Below are 10,854 nucleotides of genomic sequence, written 5' to 3' on the forward strand. Positions count from 1 at the left end.
CTAACACCATACAATTCCTTATGGCTTACACACCAAAAAAAACTAAATTGCTGTTAAGCATATGGCATGTAACCTTTTTGCCAAGTAAAGTTAAATTTTTACTTTAAAAAAAAAATACTGTAATAAGTTAAACTAGGTAATTAAGGTGGCGGTGAAAACTGAAAAGTGTGCGCAGTCTTCTAGGGACTTCTTTCCCATGTGGGAGCCAACACATTCCTCCAAGTTTCTTGGAACAATCACATTTGTTTATTTTTTAAAGTCTTTTTTTTTTCTCTACTAAAGGTTTGATTCTTATAAAGTTTATTTATTGTTGTATTAACTTCAAATGTATTTTTTTGATGATAACAAGATCCTTTAACTTGTTAAGTTGTTTTATTATTATTTTTCTAATTTTTAGATACTTCTTTCTTTTTCCTAGAGGTCAAATCTTTATTTTTGTAGTTGAGATGATTTAATTTGTTAACCAACTTTTGACCTTAATTTCATCCTTGATCATTCAAGGGAATAGGATCAAAGGGTTTTGCAAGGGCTACTTAAAAAGGTCCGCCATTCCGCCACTTGCTTCTTATGTTTATTGACATTTTGAAGAGTGTTGAAAATATTAAATAACTTTTGTGGGGGGAAACATGATAATAACTTTCAAAGAAGGTTGCGCCATAAATTGTTGTCCACTTACCTACCTCCCTCTCTATTGTAAATTTATAATTAGATTATTTTGTGAAGTTATCAATGATATTATATAATGGCTGCTTTTATAGCCATCGTAAAAGGTTTTATTTTTAAATTAGTTTTGAAAAGTGAAAAACCTAATAAAAGTAAAGCTTTAAAAGTTTTAAAAATCTGCTCAAACATTTTTAACAAAATAAATTAAAATGGGTAAGGTTGATATCTTAATAATTAAGAAACGTATATACATATGTTTTATTTTGGTTTGGGTGTATATGTTATTTAAGAAGTTTGGAAGGAATATATATTATTTGTATAGGTTAAGGGTTGCGGTTCAAGGATGTTTAGCTCCTGTCAAATGCCAGACAAAAATAGTTGAGCAGGATTTTAGGTGGTCGTAAAAGTTTGACGGAGAAAGATCATAGCTAGGCGTCTCACGTGATTAGCAAAAGGTTGTTTTGGAGGTAGTTGTACCAACTAATGACATCTCTAGATAAACTAGAGACCATGACTAGGCGTTGTCGTAGGTCAATCTAGAAAATAAAAGGTAAAATGTTAATCCGCGTCGAATACGTTTAATGTTTACTTGTACATGAGTTAGGTTATTTATTTTTTGAACATTACAATACTTCAATTATAAAATGCACACCATATAAACTAGATTAACAAATTAGAAATGTTTAAAAACACATGATAGATGTTGAAATTATTGGATTTTAAAAAGGAAAAATAGTAAAGAAGAAAACATATTTTAATTTATAATAATCGGAAAATTCTAGTTTCGCGTAATTAAGATTACTCTACTCCTAGTCAGATACACATCATTCCATCATGGCTAGGCCCCATTCCATACCTTTTAATATTTTGATAAGTTTACAGTTGGAATTAAGTTTTTATTTATTTATTTTTCATTGACATAATTTCTTTGTTTGTTCATATAAACAAATAAATACAACATAATTCACTTATATCTTTTGTTTTAAGTGTTATCGAAAACATGGTTACAAAACCGTCTATCTATGTCGCACCAAATTCATTATGCATAATGTAATTATACTTTTTTTTTAAATTTGATATATAAAAAATAATTCGTTTTTTAACGTTGTAAATAGTTATGTCATCTAAACATTATCCACGTCTTTTTAGTGTTATGATAGCTTAACATATCGACATATTTGACAACTAAGTTTTCTTTATAAATCGTTTGTTTTTTTGTTTTTTAAAATATTATTATATTAATTGGGTCCGGATCATATATAAATGAAACTAACGTGATAAACGTGAGAATCAAGTAGAGTAATTATATATGTAAGTAGAATAATTATGTAAAAGTATATAATTACCTTACTTGATTCTCATGTTTAATACGTTAATTCATTTGTACGTTAACCTTCCCCTATTAATTAATACAAAAATGTTATATTTTGCCTAGAGCAGTGGCCTCCATTTCAAAATTAGTTTTATTAAACAAAGCCTCCATTGCAAAATTAGTTTTATAAAACAAATTATTAATTATTGGTTCAATACCCATAGTGTATAACATTTGGCTGTTTAAGAATAAATAAATGATTTAACCATTATAATGGCTTTATTTGAATAGTTATTTGTAAACATATCCATTATAACGTGTTTTAACCTTGGTTATATAAGTCGTTAGGCATACCAAGTCAATCGAGAGGGAAGTTATTAATACTCGACCTAGTTTAAGAGTATTCAAGAATTACTTGTCAATTACTCGGCTGTATAGACATACTTTACAACACTGTATTTAACTGAATAACAATTACTTAAACATATATTTGTTATATTTCCACAAAAAGTCAAATAAATTTAAGCGGTTGACTGACCTTGTATTTATCAGTGGACCCAACGAGCATGCTTATATCGAGGTGTAATGTATACGGTCATGTACACCGCGATGCTTATCAAAATACACGTATAAAACAATTTCACACGTGTTAGTTGTTTCCTGACGACCATCCAACGTTATATTATATCACTAAACACAAATTTACTATTGGGTCCTCAAGTCAAGTAATTGAATTATTTATTATATTATATTAGGAAAATTGATTTTATTGGTCCTAGATATCGTCTTTTGGTTATTGACGGTCTCAACTAATGAATTGGTTGCAGCCGGTCCCAACTTTTAACGTATTTGTTCATAACGGTCTGCGACTAACAGAATTTTAACGTCGTTAGTTTTAGGTCGCCGGAAGGTTTGGCTGGAAACACACATTTATTTCCGAAAACTCAACAATTTTATCCCAAATATCGTAGTAACTTTGTATCGTACCTTTAGGAACTTTTTTCTAGTGAAAGCCTAAATTATTGAGATCGCCGGAACCCTAAAACCATTGTCGTAATTAGTTGATGGTGCTTAAGTGATGGTGGTTGGTTGGCGGTGAGTCAATTGGTGGTGGTGGCTGTATTCATTTGGTGTTTTTCGGCAAAAGTTGACTTTCCCGGCCAAAAATGTTTTTCCGGCGACCTGAAACTAATGCCGTTTAGATTCTGTTAGCCGTAGACCGTTAGGAACAAACACATTAAAAGTTAGAATCATCTGTTACCAAAATGGTTCTCAAAGTTCTCAATTTGCAAAGGGTTCTCTTAGGATCCTTACCCTGTATATATATATATATATATATATATATATATATATATTAACTATAAAGAAAAATAACAAAATATATTTAAACGATTCAAACTAATTTTGTAACGGAGGATTCCTTAATCCCATAATCATCAATTAAATTGTCGGTTACGAACATGCTTTGTAACGATCTTATTTAAATAACAATTAGCTAAACATCAATACTAAAATTCATTGGTAATTAAAACTTGACTTTCCTTCATAAAGTTCTAAATATATTTTATTTATTTATTTATATAATTAACATAAATAAATGGTTAGCTAATTAGCTAGTGATAGAGTGGTAATCCTTTTTAAATAACAATTAGTTAAACATCAATACTAAAATTCATTGGTATTTAAAACGTGATTTTCTTTCATAAAGTTCCAAATATATTTATTCATTTATATAATTAACATAAATAAATTTATAATAAACAAACTTTAATATCTTTTATGGACCATTAATGCATCTAAAGACAGTAGAAAAATAAAAACCAAGATTCCTACAACTTTTCAAAAACAGAATCTTTGAACCTTGACAGAATCTCAAGTTGATCCGGTATCATCACCTATGTTACTTTAGCATTACCCTTTTATGACCATTCTACCCCTGGTCCACACCTTTTGTTTACTTTTTTATCATCCGGGTCGGTTCGGGTCACCAAATTCCAACCCGATATATTAACTCTGCCTATATATAGCCCACCCTAGTTTCAAGACAACCCACACAAAAAAAACATTTTATTAGCCGAAAAAACAGTCTTTCATTTTTAAGTTTCCACCACCATTTTTCTGTTTCCTCAGCCACCGTCGTTTTTTCAAAACATTTCCTAAAATTTTAATAACCCGTCGTCGCCCCCACCACCATCTTCGCGTTCACCCCCCCCACCTTCGCGTTTCCCCATTGATGGCTATGACCACCAATGGTTCTCTCTCTCTAAAAAAATAACCCGCACGTTTATCCAACGCATAAATTCATCCTACCCCACCACTACTTTAACCGCCCCCCGGTCCCGCTCTGCCCAACGCACCACTATCAATACCACAACCACGTATAATAATTATATTAATAATACTAACAACAATAATAATAATATTTATTATAATAATAATAAAAATAATAATAATAATATTTACTCGCCACCGACACAACCGCCGCCAGAGACCGTAACAACTCACTCGATATTCGATTTAGACGACACGAAAGGGCTGTTTTCGTCGGTAACGACGGGTAAGTTGTTACGGTCTGCGGCTAACTTAAACCTGGCTGCGGTGGAGCCGGTGGTGGATATGGGGGCATGGGTGATGAGGTCACGGGTGATTCAAGTGGGCGTGTTGAGGGATATTGTGATGGGCGTTATTAAGCACACGTCGTATGAACACTTTGTGGCCGGGTCGGATCTAGAGGAAACGGGTCGGACTGTTAAGAAGCTATGGGAATCCGGGTTAAGAGGGATGTTGGATTATGGGTTGGAGCATACCATGGATAATGAGTCGTGTGATAATAATTCGTTACAGTTTATTAAAACTGTTGAGTCTACTCAGTTTTTGCCTCCATCTTCTGTAAGTTTGTTATATTATTATTATTATTATTATTATTATTATTATTATTTGGCATATTTTTTTAGTGATTAAAATAAACCCAAGTACGGATCTGTACTTACCACTTGCATACATGTTCTGTTTATGATTTTATTCTATTTGTGTATTTAATCATTTTTTAAGCAAAAAAAGATTTTTTTTTGAACTATTTTTTATTTATGTATGCATACAACCAACTTGCTTGTTTTCTTTTTTTTTTTGTGTGTATTTAATTAGTTTTTTTTAAGATTTGTTTTTAAATCGTTTTTTTATATGCATTCCAAATTTATTGTTTATTTTCTTGGTATATATTTAATTAATTTTTAACAAAAAGTTTTCTTATTGAGCCATTTTATAATATGGAAAACAAAATCTTGCTTATTTTTATTCAATTTGTATGTTTTTTAAGATATTTTAATATAAAACATAAATTCTTGATTATTTTTATTCAATTTGTATGTTTTTTTAAGAAATTTTAATATAAAACACAAATTCTTGCTTATTTTTATTCAGTTTGTATGTTTTTTAAGAAATTTTAATATAGAACACATCTTCTTGCTTATTTATATTCAATTTGCATTTTTTTAAAAAATTCTAATATAAAACACAAATTCTAGCTTATTTTTTATTCAGTTTGTATGTTTTTTAAGAAATTTTAATATAAAACACAAATTCTTGCTAATTTTATTCAATTTGTATTTTTTTAAGAAATTTTTATATAAAACACAATTTTTTTTTATTTTTTTTCAATTTGTATGTTTTTTAAGAAATTTAGTCACAATCTTTTGCTCAAAATGTTTGCTCTGTTTTAGCTTTGATTTTGCATAATTATGAATATAATTTGAATGCATAAGTTGGAAAAGATCTTATTGCTATTTGATCCTTGAAGTTACTCAAAATCTTGATTAATTCATCAATTTTTGTTTTCAAATCATTAATTGGGTAAGAATCTTTTTGCCATTTGATTGCCATTTGATTCTTGAATATACTAAAATCTTGATAAATGAATTAAATTTTGTTTTGAAATCATAAATTTGTAAAGATATGATTCTTGAATCTACTAGAATCTTGTTAAATTAATCAACTTTTATTTATTTTGAAATCATAATTATTGACATTTGATTCCCTTGATTCTTGAATATACTATCTTGATAAGTTTATTAAATTTTGATATAAAATCATAAATTAGAAATGATTTGATTGATTTGTTTCTTGCATATTCTGAAATCACGTGGCAGCTTGTCTTCTGTGTCACTGTAATCACTTTGTATTAATAAACTTTTTATGAAACCAGGTGAGCTTTGTGGTGGTAAAGATCACAGCAATTTGCCCAATATCACTACTCAAAAGAGTGAGTGATCTTCTAAGATGGGAATAAAGAACCCAACATCAACAACTCTTCCATGGAAGCTTAAAACCCTTCCAATATTCGCCGAATCAAGCGCATTTTACCACACTTTACAAAAACCATCACCTTTGAATGCACAAGAAGAACATGACCTTGAAATAGCCCACCAAAGAATAGTAAACATATGCAACAAAAGCATAGAATGCAATGTACCCCTTGTCATCGACGCCGAAGACACATCGATCCAACCGGGGATCGATTATTTTACATATTCGGCTGCGGTGTTGTATAACAAAGGTCAAAAGCCAATGGTGTATGGGACCATTCAAGCTTATTTAAAAGATGCTGGTGAGAGATTATTTGAGACTAAAAAGGCTGCCGATAAGATGGGATTGCCAGTTGGGTTCAAGTTGGTTAGAGGTGCATATATGTGGAGTGAAAGCAAGTTGGCTAGCTCATTAGGTGTTGAGTCACCTATACATAATAATATTAATGAGACACATAAATGTTACAATGGGTGTGCTTCATATGTGGTAGATGAAGTGGCTAATGGTGCAGGAGGACTTATACTTGCAACACATTATCTTGTATCAGGTAAAGTTTTAAACTTTATTGTTTTCTTGATAAATGGTTTGGTTTAGTTTTGTACTTTTGTTTAGTTAAGTTTCTTTAACTTAAAAGTATTAATTTTTATCACTAAAAAGATATAAATCTAGTGCACCAAAGTTTGATAAAAATGTATTCTGAATCAGGATTGTAATGGTTTGGTTACTTGAAAATCGATCGTTGAAAACAATTATCTCGAAAGCGAGGTATTTCTTGAGACGAATTAAAGATCTTTGTTTCGGGTATGGGTTCGTGCTAACTTTGTGTTATGAATGGATTTTACTATTTTACAGCTGAACTTGCTGTGCAAAAGGCGCGTGATTTGGGGATCGGGAAAGATAGTAAGAAGCTAGAGTTTGCTTCGCTTTATGGGATGTCTGAGGCGATGACATTTGGGTTAAGGAACGCGGGATTTGGTGTTAGCAAGTATTTACCATTCAGCCCCGTTGATCAGATCATGCCTTATCTTTTAAGACGAGCCGAAGAGAATAAAGGGTTGTTGTCTTCTTCGAATCTTGATCGACAACTCATGATGTAAGTGTCATTGTGGTACTTTTGTGTAGGGGTGTGGTTCGTTGCGGTTTTGGGCTAAAACCAAACCAAAAACCGAAACTTCGGTTTTTGGATTTTTGAAACTGTTCGGTTTTGGTTTTGCGGTTTTCTTTTTGGTTTCGGTTTTGCCATATGAACTTCAAAGTTTTAGCCGAAAATAATGAATTTATCTATAAATAATTTTGTTAATTATTAACTAACTATTATGCATTTTGCCAAAAATACCGGAGTTACATATTTATTAAATTCTTAAAAATTACTTAAAAATAAAAAATAAAAATGTAAAAATCTAGAAATTTGGTTCGGTTTGGGATTTTCGGTTTTTATTACATGCCAAACCAAAACATAAAACCAAACTGTTGGTTTTTGTTTTGGTTCGGTTATTTCAGTATATTTGGTTAGTTTTGTGTAACAAGTTGTTCTTTGATATTATAGGAAAGAGTTGAAGAGGCGAATGAAAGCGTATGTCGGACAAGGGCTGGTTGAGACGGAGAATCAGTTCAAACCGCAAGCTAGTTCTGTTGTGAAGTTAAATTAGGAGTTGAGATGATGGGATGAATATGAGTTTGCATGGACAGAGGGACAATGCAAAAGTGTAAATAGTGTCTAGCTTGTTAGTAAGTATTATGTATGGTTGGTTATTTGGTGTTAATGACTAGCAGCTGAGGTTCCTTTTGTTTTCATGGACTTAAATAAATGGAGATTTTGGAATAAGTTTATTTTCTTAGCCTTATTATTTTTTATTTTTTGTTTTTATAAATTTTGTACTGTTCAAGCACACATTTCACATGCAACTATGCAAGTATGCAACCTTGTTCTTTTGTACATGGAACAATAAGACACTAGAATTTGGGTCACATGGGGTGTGACATAAATGTGTTTTTGTTTAAGTCAATGGCGGAACTTGAACTTTTTATCTGGGAGGCCGAAAAAATTAGAAAATTAATATTAAGTTCTTAAACGTAAAAAACATAAAAAAATCACCAACTAAAGACCATAATTCCCAAAATTAACAAGTTCTTTGAAGTTGGTTTGTGCTATTATATATATTACTACTTCTAAGCCCAAAAACATTATTGGATATATCATATATATATGTAGGATTGATTTCTTTTGAGAACCGCTTTGAGTTTTAAGAACTCGAAAGAACTCAGTGTAACAAATTTTTTTTACACATGTGTAATACGTAAGTGTAAGTAATGTACAAAAAATTACCGTAATTTTTTACACACCGAATCGACTTTTTACACACGTGTAACTAAAGTTTAAACTTGTGTAATTAACCAAAATACTTATTTTCTCTTCCGATTCATTTTTAATCAAATTTAATCTCAGCCACATATTCTAACTCATTTTATTAAATGTGTGGTTCAAAATTGAGTTCTTAAAGTTCTTACAACTCATCAAGTTCTAAAAATATCCCTCCCATATATATATATATATATATATATATATATATATATATATATTACATTTACCAAAAATTTATGGGTTATATGTAGAAGTTCTGAGCCCCAAAAACAGGGGGGTCCCGGAACCCCTCCTCGCCCTCATAAAGGTCCGCCCATGATGTAACACATACAACTTATTTTTGTTCCATCAGTGCGGGGTTATAATTTTGTTAGACAAGAAACTGTTTGTACGTATCACACTTTCACTTATATATCATCAATATGTCGTTCGGTGGTAGTTCGCTGACAAAATAAAAAATATACATTAAAAATATATTGACCTTAAATATATTGACCTTTAGAATCACAAAACTAACTACTCATACAAGTTATGTTGTACTTAAAACTAATATATTGTGTTCTTTAAAACAATATATGACATGAGTTAGCATGATATATTTGTAAAACAATGAAAACTTGATAAGGTATAATATATTAAACTCTAATAATATTAACCACACATTGTTGGAATATATTGCTAAAGTAATAGTCAACATGGAACTATAAATGGTTGCTAATGGGCATCAACATCAATTGTCTATTAGACTAAAGTACCCAATAATAATGTATGATGAGTAAATATTGTGTGCTCAGTGGATACTAACACTAAAGTAATTAAAGTGAAAAAAACTGGTGATAAGCACTCAGCAGCAAAGTTATTGCTAGTGGTACCTTAGTGTTGATGGTATGCTAGTGTTGATAAGAGTAGTTACTAATGAAAAAATTGAAAAAAAATATATGTTTTTCTTTTATGTTAGAAACTAATAAAGGTAGTTATGCATAATAAATAAGTATATATATATACTGATTATGGAGTTGAAAACATCTCATTTGACAGTTAACGGTAGGCCTAAACGAATCATACGTTCAGTGAACTGTTCGACGAGAAGTTTGTTTATTTATTAAATGAAAGAACATAAACAAAAAGTTTGTGTTCGTTTAATAAAATGAGCGAACATGAACTTTTTTTTTCATTCGTTCATTTATGTTCGTAAACGTTCGTATATGTTCGTTTATTCATTTATGTTTCCTTTTGTTCATTTAAGTGTGGTTATTTATGTTTGTTTGCGTTCATTTAAGTAGGGGTTTGCAAGAAACCGAAAATCCGATCCAAAACCGAAAAAACCGAACCGAAACAAAAACAGACGGTTTGGTTTTATGTGTTTGTAAAAACCATACTAATGGTTCCGTTTTGGTTTTGCATGTAACAAAAACTAAAAAAACCGAACCGAAATTCTAGATTTTTATTTTTTTAGTTTTTATTTTAAGTAATTTATAAGGATTTAATATATATGTAACTCAAAAATACTTTTTGCCAAATGTAAATTAGCCTATTAGTAAAAAATTAACAAAATTATTTCTACCTAGATTCATTATTTTCGACAAACTTTCTTTTTGGCCTAAAATTTTCAAGGCTCAAATGGAAAAAACCGAAAAAACCGAACCCGAACCGATACCAAAACAAAAACCGAAAAACCGAAACCAAACGGTTTAAAATTTCAAGAACCGAAGTTTTGGTTTTTGGTTCGGTTTTAGCCCAAACCCGCACCGAACCACACAACGCACACGCCTACATTTAAGTGTGTTCATACATGTTCAATTATGTTTGTTTATCTTTGTTCAATTATGTTCGTTTATGTTTGTCTTCATGAACTGTTCGTTTAGATTTTAGATAAAATAACATAAAAGAACACAAACATGGTCATTTTTTAAACAAACGAACATGAACACCAAATATTTGTTCGATCAAGTGTTCGTATTCGTGTAAAGTTCAGTGAACAAACACGAACACACCCTTGTTCGTGTTCGTTCGGTTCGGTTACAGGCCTACTTAACATGCATTTTTCCAAGAGTTGCCATTTAAAAGTTGATAAAAAAACACGTTTTGGATTAACGAAATCATGCATACAAGTTTGTATGCCTGATAACAAACAAACATACCCAGTAACGTCCTACTCGTACAACTTTGTCCGTCTGGCATATAAACAAAACAAAGTTATAAACACACATGAATA

At 30.7% G+C, this 10,854-nt stretch overlaps 1 pseudogene across 1 annotated transcript; it reads left to right on the top strand.

Annotated features, from left to right (window-relative positions):
• The first annotated feature begins 4,208 nt into the window (after positions 1-4,208).
• LOC143581183 (proline dehydrogenase 2, mitochondrial-like) lies at positions 4,209-7,992 on the top strand (annotated as a pseudogene). The gene is made up of 4 exons (XR_013143789.1): positions 4,209-4,864; positions 6,177-6,824; positions 7,130-7,370; positions 7,824-7,992. The product of XR_013143789.1 is annotated as a proline dehydrogenase 2, mitochondrial-like (transcript).
• The last annotated feature ends 2,862 nt before the right edge of the window (positions 7,993-10,854 follow it).

Source organism: Bidens hawaiensis, unplaced genomic scaffold (genome assembly GCF_021521415.1).
Source record: "Bidens hawaiensis isolate Kalapana, Puna unplaced genomic scaffold, B.hawaiensis_p1.1 tig00030823_1, whole genome shotgun sequence".
Lineage (NCBI taxonomy): Eukaryota > Viridiplantae > Streptophyta > Magnoliopsida > Asterales > Asteraceae > Bidens > Bidens hawaiensis.